General features: G+C 59.7%; 1 long non-coding RNA gene across 2 annotated transcripts in view; it reads left to right on the top strand.

Moving 5' to 3' along the window:
* LOC127483758 (uncharacterized) overlaps positions 1-12,017 on the top strand; it is a 39,222-nt gene that overhangs the window by 23,375 nt on the left and 3,830 nt on the right. The window lies entirely within an intron of this gene.

Below are 12,017 nucleotides of genomic sequence, written 5' to 3'. Positions count from 1 at the left end.
GGGGGGGGGGGGGGCGTGCCCTCTGTGAGGGGGCCGCCTCCTCGAGCAGCAGCCACGCGCGGGTCACCATCGGGGTGACGCGCTCGGGCCCGTGCTCGTGGAATGAGGACAGGACTGCTGAGCAGCCATATGGGGCGGTGGCGGACAGGGTGGCGCCTCCGCCTGTGCATGCCCCTTTATGGAACTCCCAGAAATACCGTGGCAGAGGAGGAAGAGGGCAGAGGTCCTGTCGGCGTGAGAAGAGACAGCAGGAGCCCCGGGCTAATGGGAGGCACCACGCGGCCGGGAGGGTCTGCGTGGGCCGCCGCCCCCGCGGAGTGCCCACCCCCTCCTCGCCGGAGCCGGCTGGGGAGCAGAGCCTCAGCTCCCAGCTCTGTTCCTGCCCTTCCTCAGTTTCCCCCTTTTTCCTTCCCAGCTGACGGGGCGGTTTCCACGCGAGAACGAGGATTTCTTCTCTCCCATTTAGAGCTGCACACAGGCATTTCCCCCCAGATGGCGGCTGCGTTGGAAGCCTTCTTTTTTATATTTATTTATTTGAAAGGCAGAGTTAAAGACAGGGAGAAAGAGAGAGCGCTTCGCCCATTGGTTCACTCCTCCAACAGCCGCAATGGCCGGGGCTGCGGCAGAACAAAGCCAGACCTGGAACTCATCCGGGTCCCCCACGCGGGAAGCAGGGGCCCAAGTACTGGGGCCACCACCTTCCGCCTCCCAGGAGCTTGAGCAGGGAGCTGGTTTGGAAGGGGTGCAGCTGGGACTGGAACCCCTGCTCTATGGGTTGCCGGCATGGAGGTGGCGGCGTAGCCCGCTGCACCACAGCGCCAGCCCCCTTGTCAAGCCTTTTTACGCAGTATTTGCATCGCGTTCGTTTGCCTGTAGTGAGCGTGCCCGTCTACCTCCCTGACTCAGACATCGCCTGCACGGAGCGCCTCTCCACCCCAGGACGTACTCAGGTCTCCTCTGCACCTGCAATGTCATATCCGTCTGTGATCCGCCCCTCCCACAGGAATTAGCATCTGCTTCTCAGGCAGTAAGTTTCTGTATATAATACGAGCATGTTTCTCAATTTTATGTCTGTTTCTTTGATTTCCTTCCCAATTCCTGTTCCTATCCCCACCCCACCCCATGACTGTCACATACTGTTATCTTTCTTGAAATGAAAAGACAGGGTGGTGGGGCCGGTGTGGTGGCGCAGTGGATGAAGCTGCAGCACCAGCATCACACATCTGAGTGCTGGTTCGCGTCCCGGCCGCTCCACTTCCAGTCCAGCTTCAAAATGCACCTGGAAGACAATGGAAGGCGGCTCAAGGGCTTGGTTCCCTGCCAGCCATGTGGGAGACCCAGATGGAGTTCCTGGCTCCTGATTTGGCCTGGCCTGGTCCTAGCTGTTGCAGCTATCTGGGGAGTGAGCCCCCCCCTGCCCATCCTGTCTCTCCACCTCTCGATGTCACTCTGCCTGTCAAATAAATAAATAACTTTTTTTAAAAAAAAAGCTAAGAAAGGTCTCCCGTGCTACTCATTTCCTAGATTCCCCACTAGATGGACTATCTGATTACACTGGGCTGAGGGGCCGGCACTGTGGCACAGTGGGCTAAGCCACAGCTGGGGACACCTGTAGTCCATAGTGGACTTCCAGGCGGAGACCTGGTTACGCCGCTTCTGTCCCAGCTTCCAGCTGATGCATCCTGGTCCCCGGGGCTCTGCCACCCTCGGGGAGACTCGGGTTCCAGGCTCCTGGCTTTAGCCTGGGTCAGGCACCCACTAATGCAAGCATCTGGGGAGTGAACCAGCGGATGGAAGATTCTCTCTCTGCTGCCCTGCTTTTCAAGCAGGTACAAACAAGCATTTGAAAATACACGGATCTGATCATGCTCAGATCCTGTTGGTTGTTTGGCTGGGGCTGCACTGAATTTGCAAATCCTTCAGGGCAGCGGATCCTCTGCGGCTGCCCCAGAGGGGGCTCTGTCTGCCTGAGCCTTCCCTAGTGTCTGGGGCAGTCACGCCCAGGCTTAGCCTCCGTGCAGCCTGCTCCCTGCGTCTTTGTTTCTTTTTGTTCTTTGCTGTCAAGTTTGGGCAGGGGAGTTTTGTAAGCCTGCATTTAAACCACCAGCGTTCCCGGAAGTGTCTAGATGCGCTCTGAACTGAGGGAGAAGGCGGGAGGATGAGCTGAGACTGTGGGTGGGGGTGAAGTCCAGAAGGCGAGTAGATGCTAAGGGGAGAACAAGCCTCGCACAAGAAGCGAGCAGAAGGGAGAGGCGAACCAGTGGGTGGGGGTCAGCAAAGCTGGGGGCCGAGAGCTGCAGAGCGGGCGGGGGGCAGAGTGGGCGGGGGGCAGAGCGAGCAGGGTAGAGTGGGCAGGGGGCAGAGTGGGCAGGGGGGAAGAGTGGGGGCGCAGAGTGGGCGGGGGCAGAGCGAGCAGGAGCAGTGTGGGCAGGGGGTAGAATGGGCAGGGGTAGAGTGGGCAGGGGGAAGAGTGGGGGGCAGAGTGGGCAGGGGGAAGAGTGGGGGGGCAGAGTGGGCGGGGGCAGAGCAGGCAGGGGGTAGAGTGGGCAGGGGGCAGAGCAGGTGGGGAACAGAGTGGGAAGAGGGGGCAGAGCGGGCAGGGGCAGAGCGGGCAGGGGCAGAGTGAGCAGGGGGTAGAGTGGGCAGGGGCAGAGCAGGCAGGGGGGCAGAGCGGGCAGGGGCAGAGTGAGCAGCGCCGTACGAGGACTGTGCTGGAGCCAGGGCCGTGGTGGGCTGCTTCGGGATGGGTGATGTGCACCCTGGGTCAGCTGGAGAGGACTGGGCAGGGGGTGAAGCAGGGTTGATCCTGGCAAGCAGGACGTGGCGAGCTGCCCGTGTGACTGCAGTGGAGGGGCGGCCGAGGTGGCCGAGGTGCCCGGGGTGTGTGGGTTGAGATCCAGAGGGTAAGGTGAGGGGGTGGTCACGGGGCGGGGGGTGGGGGTGCCTTTCCCTGTCTGTTCTCTGGGCTGCAGATCTTTGTCTCTCTGGGGAGGGAAAGGGCTTAGGGCAGAGGGAGACATGGGAGATGCAGAGTTAGCAGAGGTAATCAATACAGAGAGCAGATTCAGGAGGAGATGGGGCAAGCCTGGGAGCCTGGTGGGGGAGGCCCAGAAAGGAGGGCATGGGACTGGCGTGGTGGTGCGGCTGGGCGGTGTGGCACAGCCAGTTAGGCCAAGCTTGTGACGCCAGCGTCCCATGGCAGAGTGCCGATTCCAGTCCTGGCTGCTCCTCTTCCGATCCACCTCCCTGCTGACGCTCCTAGGAAAGCAGCAGAAGATAGCCCAAGTCCTTGGGCCCCTGCCACCCACATGGGGGACTCCTGGCTCCCACCTAGCTCAGCGCGTGCGCTCTCTCTCGCTCTCGCTCTCTCGCTCTCCTTCTCTTTCACTCTGCAGAGAAGGGAACGTGAGAAAGCTGACGCTTTCCCAAGAACCACTGTGGCCAAGGAGGTGGCAAACTGTATTGGGCAATGGAAACCCTCGGCCCCCATCCCTTGGGAACACCATGGTTAGACCCTGGCTGGCGGATTGAGATGACTCTGAGCGGGATCTGCCGGGGGTGGCAAGACACCAGCCAGCGTTGCAGGAGCCCCGTGGCAGGTGCTGGCTGGGCGCTGTGGAACTGGACACATCTCCCATCCTGGGCACCTGGGCACGGAGGGTGTCTTCCTCCGTTGAGAGTGACCACATGCTGCTGCAGATCTAGACAGTGAGGAAGCTGTGGCAGTGGGGGACGAGGCTCAGAGCGTGCAGCACCAGGAGGCCGGTGACATCTTGGTGTGGCATCAGAAGCCACAGCCAACCAGAACTCCAGTGCTCCCGCCACCTGGCCCTGGGAAGGACCTTGGTGTCCTTGGACAATTTGGGGTAGAGGAAGATGCCAAGAGGGAAACACTGGGTTGTCTATTACCTGGACAGGAGGAGAGGCTGCCATCTGTCGCTCCCCCACTTCGCGGAGGAACGACACAGGACCCTGTGCTGTTCTTTTGTCTGCTCGGCCCTCCCCGGGTTTGCTGCTGGTTCTTCCCGGGTTGGCTACTGTCCCTTCCACCTCCGTGGAAGGGCGGTTCCCCCTGCCACATTCCCCACTTCCGCAGGGGAGCAGCACACCGCCGGCCGGCTCTCTCGGGGGCTGCACAGCTGTTCCTTCAGATAGATGTTCCTGGTGCATGTTGTCTCTCTCCTCCTTTATAGTCCTCTTCCACCAATCCCAACTCTGCTACCCACACGCCCAGCACGCTGCTCTCCTGCAATCAGGAGCAGGTCCTGCTGTTTATTGGTTGAACTGGAGGCAGCTGTGTAGAAGCTGTTTCCTCCTCTCCCAGCGCCATATTGTGGGAGAGCAGATGCATAGAATAAGTCTTAATTCCAGTAACAGTCTAGTCCGAGTTGCTCCCAGTTGCTCCCCACAGCCATCACTACTTTTTTTTTTTAAAGATTTATTTATTTGAAAGAGTTACAGAAAGGGAGATAGATAGATAGATAGATAGATAGATAGATAGATAGATAGATCGATCGATCAATCGATCTTCCCTCTGCTGGTTCACTCCCCACATGGCTGCAATGGCCAGGGCTGGGCCTGGCTGGAGCCAGGAGCTTCATCCTGGTCTCCCACATGTGTGGTGGAGCCCGAACACCAGGGCCAGCTTCTGCTGCTTTCCCCGGTGCATCAGCAGGGCGCTGGATCACAAGTGGAGCAGCCAGGACTTGAACCAGTGCCCATATGGGTTGCTAGGGTTGCAGGCAGTGGCTTAGCCCACTGTACCACAGCGCCAGCCCGAGATGGCTATTTTTGAAGTATTAATCTACTTCCCAACTCAAAGCAGATCCCTGCAAAGGAACGGTGTGCAGTCATGCTAGGACATTAGCTGAAAGTGAATATGAACTCAATAATCTGATTTTTGCAAAGAATACGTACACTCACTCATGTGGACAGACGTGACACTCTCGGCATCGGTGCCGGTTAATAATGGAGGTTTCTGGGTGGTAGCATTCTAGGCGGTTTCTCTCTTTTCACTTGCTTGTATTTTCTGAATTTCCTGCATAGTACTTGTGATGCTTTTTTAGCAAGTTAACAAACAAAGTTATTTTTTGAAAGGATTGCCGAGCCGTCACGGGACCCCAGCCAAGCCCGGAGGAAGGTTCTGCGGCGAAACGCACACGGGAGTTGGGTGAAGTCTCTCCACTGCACTCAGCAGGCACAGCTCCCGGCTGTGTAGACCAAAGGGGAGGCAACCTGACCAAATTTAGCAACGCACCCAGTCCAGCGTGGCGCGGCGGTCGCCCGTGGGACACGGCCACGGGGAGCTGCCCCACTTTCCCCACCTGGGGCTGTCTCCGGTCCAGGGGACACGGGTGAGACTTTCCCCTTCTCTGGACTCCGAGTGCCGCCGTGCTGTGCCCACCTGCGCCCAGGACCACACGGGAGACAGGAGGAGCTCCAGGAGGCTGAGAATAGCCCGGGGGCTGTAGCTGGCTGCAGTGGCTACTGTGGGAGACTGTGTCTCTGCTCCAGGGCACAGAGCTGCGGCTGCACCGCAGCCCTGGGGGGAGAGGGGGGAGCACACAGCCAGAGTCAGAGAGGCTGGTGAGAGGGCACGTGGCCAGGATCCCAGCCAGAGTCTTGTCTGCTCCTGGGCTGCGGCCAGCCTCGGGCTGGGTGGCCTGCACGCTCCGTCCCGCCCTTGCTGGTGGGCAGCGAGGCTGACCCAGCAAAGCCCTGGGCTTGGCGGGGGAGAAACACCTGCTGGGCTCAGAGCCTTGCTTCAGGCCAGACCCCTGGGAGAGGAGCCAGCAGGCTTCCCACCTCTGGCCCGTGCGCTGGGTCTGCATGGGGCCATGTGGGTAGATCCGGGGCCGCCCCATCCTCTGCTCCTTCCAGATCCCTGGGTTTGATGTTTGAACCACGTGTCATCAGCTGTCCCCTGGGAGCCCGAGAGCCAGCCAGACCTCTGTGCTCGGCTCAGCGGGGCCATCTGTCTCCCAGGAGTGGAGCTTTGATGAGCAGCAGGAGGGCTGAGGCAGAGCAGGTGTGGAGGGAGGGGTCTCCTTGAAGCCACCCCACGCTGGGTAGAGATTCCAGGCCATCCCTGGTAGCTCCCAGCTCCCTCCCTCCCTCCCTCTCTCTCTCTCTCTCTCTCTCTCTCTGAGCTTCCTGCAAAGACCTAGAATTCTGGGAGGGTGATTTGTCTCTGAATCATGGCAGGCGTTCCGTGAATATTTGTGGGGTGAACAAACGAGTGACTGAAATAAGTGATTCACTAGGTCTGTGAATGCATAGTCCCACAGATCCAAAGCCAGGAGCTTCTTCTGGGTCTCCCACACTGGTGCAGGGGCCCAAGGACTTGGGCCATCTTCCACTGCTTTCCCAGGTGCATTAGCAGGGAGCTGGATCGGGAGTGGAGCAGCCAGGATTTGAACTGGTACCCATATGGGATGCTGACACCACAGACGGCAACTTTATCTGCTGTGCCACAACACCAGCTCCAACATTTACTGACTTTTTTGAAGACTTCCATGTATGAACAGATTTCAACCTTTTTTGTGCCAAAATAATTTATCTTTTAAATCCATTTTCCAGGAACTTTAAAAAAGTTTATTTTGATTTATTTGAAAAGCAGAGTAAGAGAAAGAGAAATAGAGACCTTCCATCTGCTGGTTTACTCTGCAAATGCCAGGAGCCAGAACTCCATCTGGGCCTCCCACATGGGCCCATCCTCTGCTGCCTCCCAGGATACACACTGGCAGGAAGCTGGATGAGAAGCAGGGGCAGGAGTCCAGCCTGGGCACTTGACTATGGGATGCAGGTGTCCAAATCAGTAGCTTAACTTGCTGCACCACAATACCCACCCCACCCCACCACACACTTTCTGAAGTCCCCTCACATGAATTGGGATACCCACAGAATCTTATGTTGGCACAAGAACCACAGATCACCCAGTCCAGGAAGGCCCAAGTTTCAGGTGTGAGAGAAGGGAGTGTCCAAGGCCCCAGCAGTTGGTGCTAAAAGCAGCTTCGGCCTCTTGCCTCCCGGCCCTGCAGGTGTCACTGCTCCGGGATCCTGTCCTTGGTGGTGGTGGTGGGGGGGTGGTCAGTGGGATCCGTCTCCCTTCTGAGTGCCTAGAGGCTGGACACCAACTAGAGGTGGCGTGCCCACGACACACAAGCCAGTTGCTAGGCACTGGAACTTCACGGCATGTCCCATCCTGACCAACAGGACAGGGGATGGGCAATTAACCAAACACGTCCAGTAAGGAAAGCGTCCCCGACTCAGGAGTCCGGAGAAGGGATGCCCAGCCCAGACTCGGGTGCAGGGGCAGGTGGGGGCTGAGGTAGAAGCGACACCCACTCTCTCTAAGAACCATTCCAGGGATGGCCCCCAGGTCACCTCTTAGCATTCCAGGCCCACACGTCTCCTACTTGCCTCTGCGTGCCTGGCTCCAGGGCCCCCGGCACTCCAGATAAGAGTCACAGTTGGAGGCCAAAGGGCCAGACTCACAGGACAGGATACTCAGATAGAGGGGGTCAGGCTCCAGAGGGAGGCCCTGGGAGGCCACTGTTGAGGCAGCACGGCGGGGGGGGGGGTGGCCCCACAGCAGAGGCCTGAACCCCAAGGCGTCCCCCCCTTCCCCCCGGGCAGCCATCTGGTTCTCTTCAACCTCAAACCTCGGTCTCGTTTGGAGGCTGAAGCTTCCGTGGGAGACAGCTCCCTCGCTCTGGGCCCCCTCCCCACCTCCCACCTGCCTTCTCCCCTCTGCTGACTCAGCCCTCCTGCCTCCCCAGGCCCCTCCCTCATTTCTCCACCCTTCACCGGGTAGCTCCCCACACTCAGGCAGAGACTGAGATGGAGACGGGACGGCCATGGTCCTGCCCTGCTCCTCTTCCTCACCCCGGTGCCAGCAGGGGCTCTGCAGGGGGAGGTGTGAGATCATGGGGGCAGCACCACGCCGGCACGGGATCAGCAGGGACGGGGCCCTAGATGCTTCGTCCTCTTGCCCACTGGACTTGCTGGTCAGTCAGCCGGGGCTTCTCGCCTTGGGCAGCCCCTTGGTGCTTCCCACGCTTACTGCTTCCATGAGGACCACCCCCCCGAAAAGGCATGTGGGACACAGGCTAGGAAGGTGCAGGCTCTCAGCCAGGTCTTCAAGGCAGAGCACCACCGGGCACCTGCTCCGCTCCTCTGGGTTTCTTCCACTCTGCAGGCAGCCTGTCCCCGGAGCCGGCAGGGGCCGTGTGCCTCTCCACTCACCTGGACACAGCGGTGCCTCCATCGACTGCCCTATTTAGGAGCAGGCGAGCTGGCTGCAGAAACCGGATTTGTCTTGGCCTCCCTTCTAGAGGTTTCCAGGCATTGAGGATGGGGTGGGCAAAGGGCCTCTGACGGCCTGGGCTTCAGCAGGGCGTCTTGGAGCCTGGGGTCTTCCTGTTTGCCACATGTTCATGAGCCCCTGATGAGGCTTTTCTCCTCCATGAAATGGGGGAAAGGGCCAGTGCTGTGGCGCAGTGGGCTAAGCCTCCGTCTGCAGCCCTGCCATCCCATATGGGCGCCGGGCACGTCCTGGCTGCTCCTCTTCAATCCAGCTCTCTGCTGTGGCCTGGGAAAGCAGCACAAGATGGCCCAAGTCCTTGGATCCCTGCACCCACGTGGGAGACCAGGAAGAAGCTTCTGACTCCTGGCTTCAGATCGGCCCAGTGCTGGCTGTTGCCACCATTTGGGAAATGAACCGGTAGATGGAAGACCTTTCTCTCTGTCTCCCTCTCTGTAGCTCTACCTCTCAAATAAATAAATGAATAAATAATCTTTTTAGAAAGTAGGGGATACAACCATGAGTGCACCCCTGCGGCACTGTTGTGGGGACTGCCTGAAGTGCTGCTTATACACGTCAGGCACTTGAGAAATGTTAGCTGCCCCTGGCCTGGCTGGGGCTACACACTCTGCTGCAGAGGGTCCCTGGCCAGAAGGTGCCTGGCTCCTCCTGTGGCAGCCCAGCCCCCACCCGGACAGCACCGGCTGTGAGAAACTCCTGACGTCAGTCGTCACTCGGGGACACTCTGAGTGGAAGTGACAGAACTCCAATTCACTGGCTCCCCAAATAAAGGGAATTTATGTGGCCCAAGAAATTGGGACGGGTGGAAGGGGAGCTGACCGCAAGGGCTCCAGCCACCCCAGTAGTGCAGTCAGCTCTGTCCTCTGTCCTGCAGCCATGGGTTTGTTCTGCTACAAGACCCTGGCCAAGCCGACAATGACCCCCACCGGGCCCAGAGGGACAGGCTTTGTCCTTCCAGGGGTCACACGCCCAAGCTCCCAGGGAAGGAGCATGACTGGCTGGGCTTGGGTCACATGACTGCCCATGGGCCAATCACTGACGACCAGGGCAGTCGTGATTGGCCAGATCTTGTCACATGACCGGGAGTAGGCCCCGGAGTACTGTGAGGGGCAGCCATATTGGAGATTGGGCGGGTGGATTCTCCAGAGATTGAGGCTGTTTCCAGAAGTCTGAGCAAACAAAACCAAAAGAGGGTGATTACTCGTCTCCCCTGGGGCCTGATTCTAGTCGTAGCCCCAGGAATAGTAGAGCCACTGTTGTTATCCAAACCCACAAGACGACCGCAGGGCCGAGGACTCCGGCAGCTCACGCCCAGTTCTTGGCGCCTGGAGGAAGCCAAGGTGCCCAGGGGAACCCCAGCTGGGTCTCCCACATGGGTGCTTGAGTCTCAAGAGTGCGAAGCTGGGACTGAGCAGCGAGGTTGCGGCCCTCTGATGGGCCCATGGTGCGCGCAGCCTCCTTGTGATTGGTCGGTGACGGGGCCTGGTGTTTCCCGTAGAAAGGCGAAGGCGGGCGGGGGTCCGCCTGGTCTGGGGCAGACTGGCTGCGTGCCCGGCTCTCGGAGCCCGCACAGAGGTCTGAGCCGTGACAGCCGCAGGGGCATCTGGGCCTCTCACGCTCGCGCGCTCCCTCCACTTACTGAGCGCGTCCCGGCAGATGGACTGGAATGGGGGAAGGGACACTGGGGCGTCGAAGGCACTGGGCGTCCAGGGACCGGCTGCGCTGTGACCCACGCCGGTTCTTGCGGTTCTCCGTGTATGCATGCAGCCCACGCCTTCCCCACCACTGGGCAGGGGCAGCATTTCGGCTGGAAGCTGCAATGGGCTTGACTTGAGAATTATCAACCGCAGGCTGAGGGGAAGAGGACCCCACAGTGACCCTTCCTCCCACCCCCAGCCCCGGTGGGCAGGGCAGGACAGCTCTGCCCCGCAAACAACATCGACTTACTCCTCACCGTCCGGAGGCCCCGCAGTCTGACCAGGGCGTGGTCAGACACCCACGTTTGGTTGCAGAACTCTGCCGGCTTCCAGCTGTGTCCTCTCGGGAGGGCTCCTCCCTCGATTGATTGATTGATCTGAAGGGCAGGATGGTGGGGAGAGACAGAGATGTCACGGGAAAGCGGCCGATCGAGGCTGGCGTTGTGGGTGGTGACCGAGTTCAGGAGGGCAGTCAGAGAGAGAAAAGAACAGGATTTCCTGGACCCTGCAAGGGGGCGGCGGGCGGGCAGGCAGGAGAACCCGAGGCTGAATGGGGCCACACAGACTGTAACGCCAGAGCTACACCCAGGGCCGGGGGACCGTAACGCCAGAGCTACACCTGTAAGGGCAGCCTCCTCCCAGTGAGGGTGAGTTTGTTTCCCTGCGAGTTTTCCCAGTTACAGAATTCGCCTTTCTGGGCGGGACTGGCAAGCTCTTATTCCTGTTAGCTGGACTTTTCCTGCCCACCAGATGCCCTGAATGACCTCCACAAGAGCGAGAAAGAGAGAGCTCTCCCCTCCACTGGTTCACTCCCCAAGTGCCTGCAACGGTCGGGGCTGGGCCAGGCCGAAGCCAGGAGCCAGGAACCCCACCTGGGTCTCCCACATGGGTGCAGGGACCCAAGTGTTTGGAGCGTCATCCGCTGATTCCAGGGTGCATTAGCAGGGAGCTGGATGGGAAATGCTGAGTACCCCAGTATTGGCTGATGGGTGTTCCAGGCCCCCCTTAACTCGCTGTGCCACAACGCCCCCTTGTTGGAAGGCACCCCCTTAATACCATCCACCTATGACTGTGGGGGCCCGGACACTCTGTATGGCAGCCACTTCCTGGAGGACGAGGTGGCCTGGAAGGAAGAAGATGGCAAAGCCAGAGCTGGGCTCAGGAGCCCCTGCGAGAAGAGTGGAGCCGTCTCTTGGTTGTTGCCCGGCTGGCAGGGGAAGGGGCTTCTGTCTTTGCTCTCCCAATGGGCTGCTCCCCGGAGGTGACCCTAGGCTAATGAGGAAGCCTTGGGAAGTGTGAAACCAATTAAGCAGCAAATGGCTCTGATGAGTTCTTTCGCTTGATGAGCATTCGAATGAGTGGCGTCCCCTCCCGGCATCCCCGCCTCTGCCTGGGTCTGCCTTGCAGGAACCTCAGGTGTCCGGGTCGGCGGGCAGGGGGTCTAGAGTGGGGTCCAGGCAGCTTTCTAGGACACAGCAAGCTCTGCCAGTTGCCTGCATTGCCCCTAAGGTCCCAGAGCCCTGGGAAAGGGAATGGGGCTGTGGGGACAGACCGACAGACAGTGGAACAGAGACCAGGTGATCCTGAGCCACAGAGCCGTGGACCTCTGCCAGCTCACTCGGCAAACAGGCTGAAACGTAACACAAAAGGTTGTCAGGGCAGGGGCTGGCATTTGGCACCGCGGTGACGTGGAGGCTTGGGAAACCCACCTCCCATAGCAGAGTGCCTGGCTTGCGTCCTAGACCCTCCACTCCCCTGCCTGCAGCTCCCTGCCAATGCGCACCCAGGAAGGCAGCAGGTGACGGCACCCTGACTTGGGTCCCCGCCACTCTCGCGGGGTGCCTGGATTACGTTCCTGTCTCTGGCTTCAGCCCGGCCCAGTGCTGGCTGTCGGCGGCTGGGGCAGTGGACCAATGAATCTGAGCTCCATTGGTCTGCCTGTCACTCTCTGCTCTCAAGTGAGTTGGGGAAATGTTTAGAAAAGCCTAAATTCT

Source organism: Oryctolagus cuniculus, chromosome 12 (assembly GCF_964237555.1).
Source record: "Oryctolagus cuniculus chromosome 12, mOryCun1.1, whole genome shotgun sequence".
NCBI classification, from domain to species: Eukaryota; Metazoa; Chordata; class Mammalia; order Lagomorpha; family Leporidae; genus Oryctolagus; species Oryctolagus cuniculus.
The sequence above is the reverse complement of the archived record's forward strand: the minus strand, read 5'-3'. Positions and strand labels throughout refer to the sequence as shown.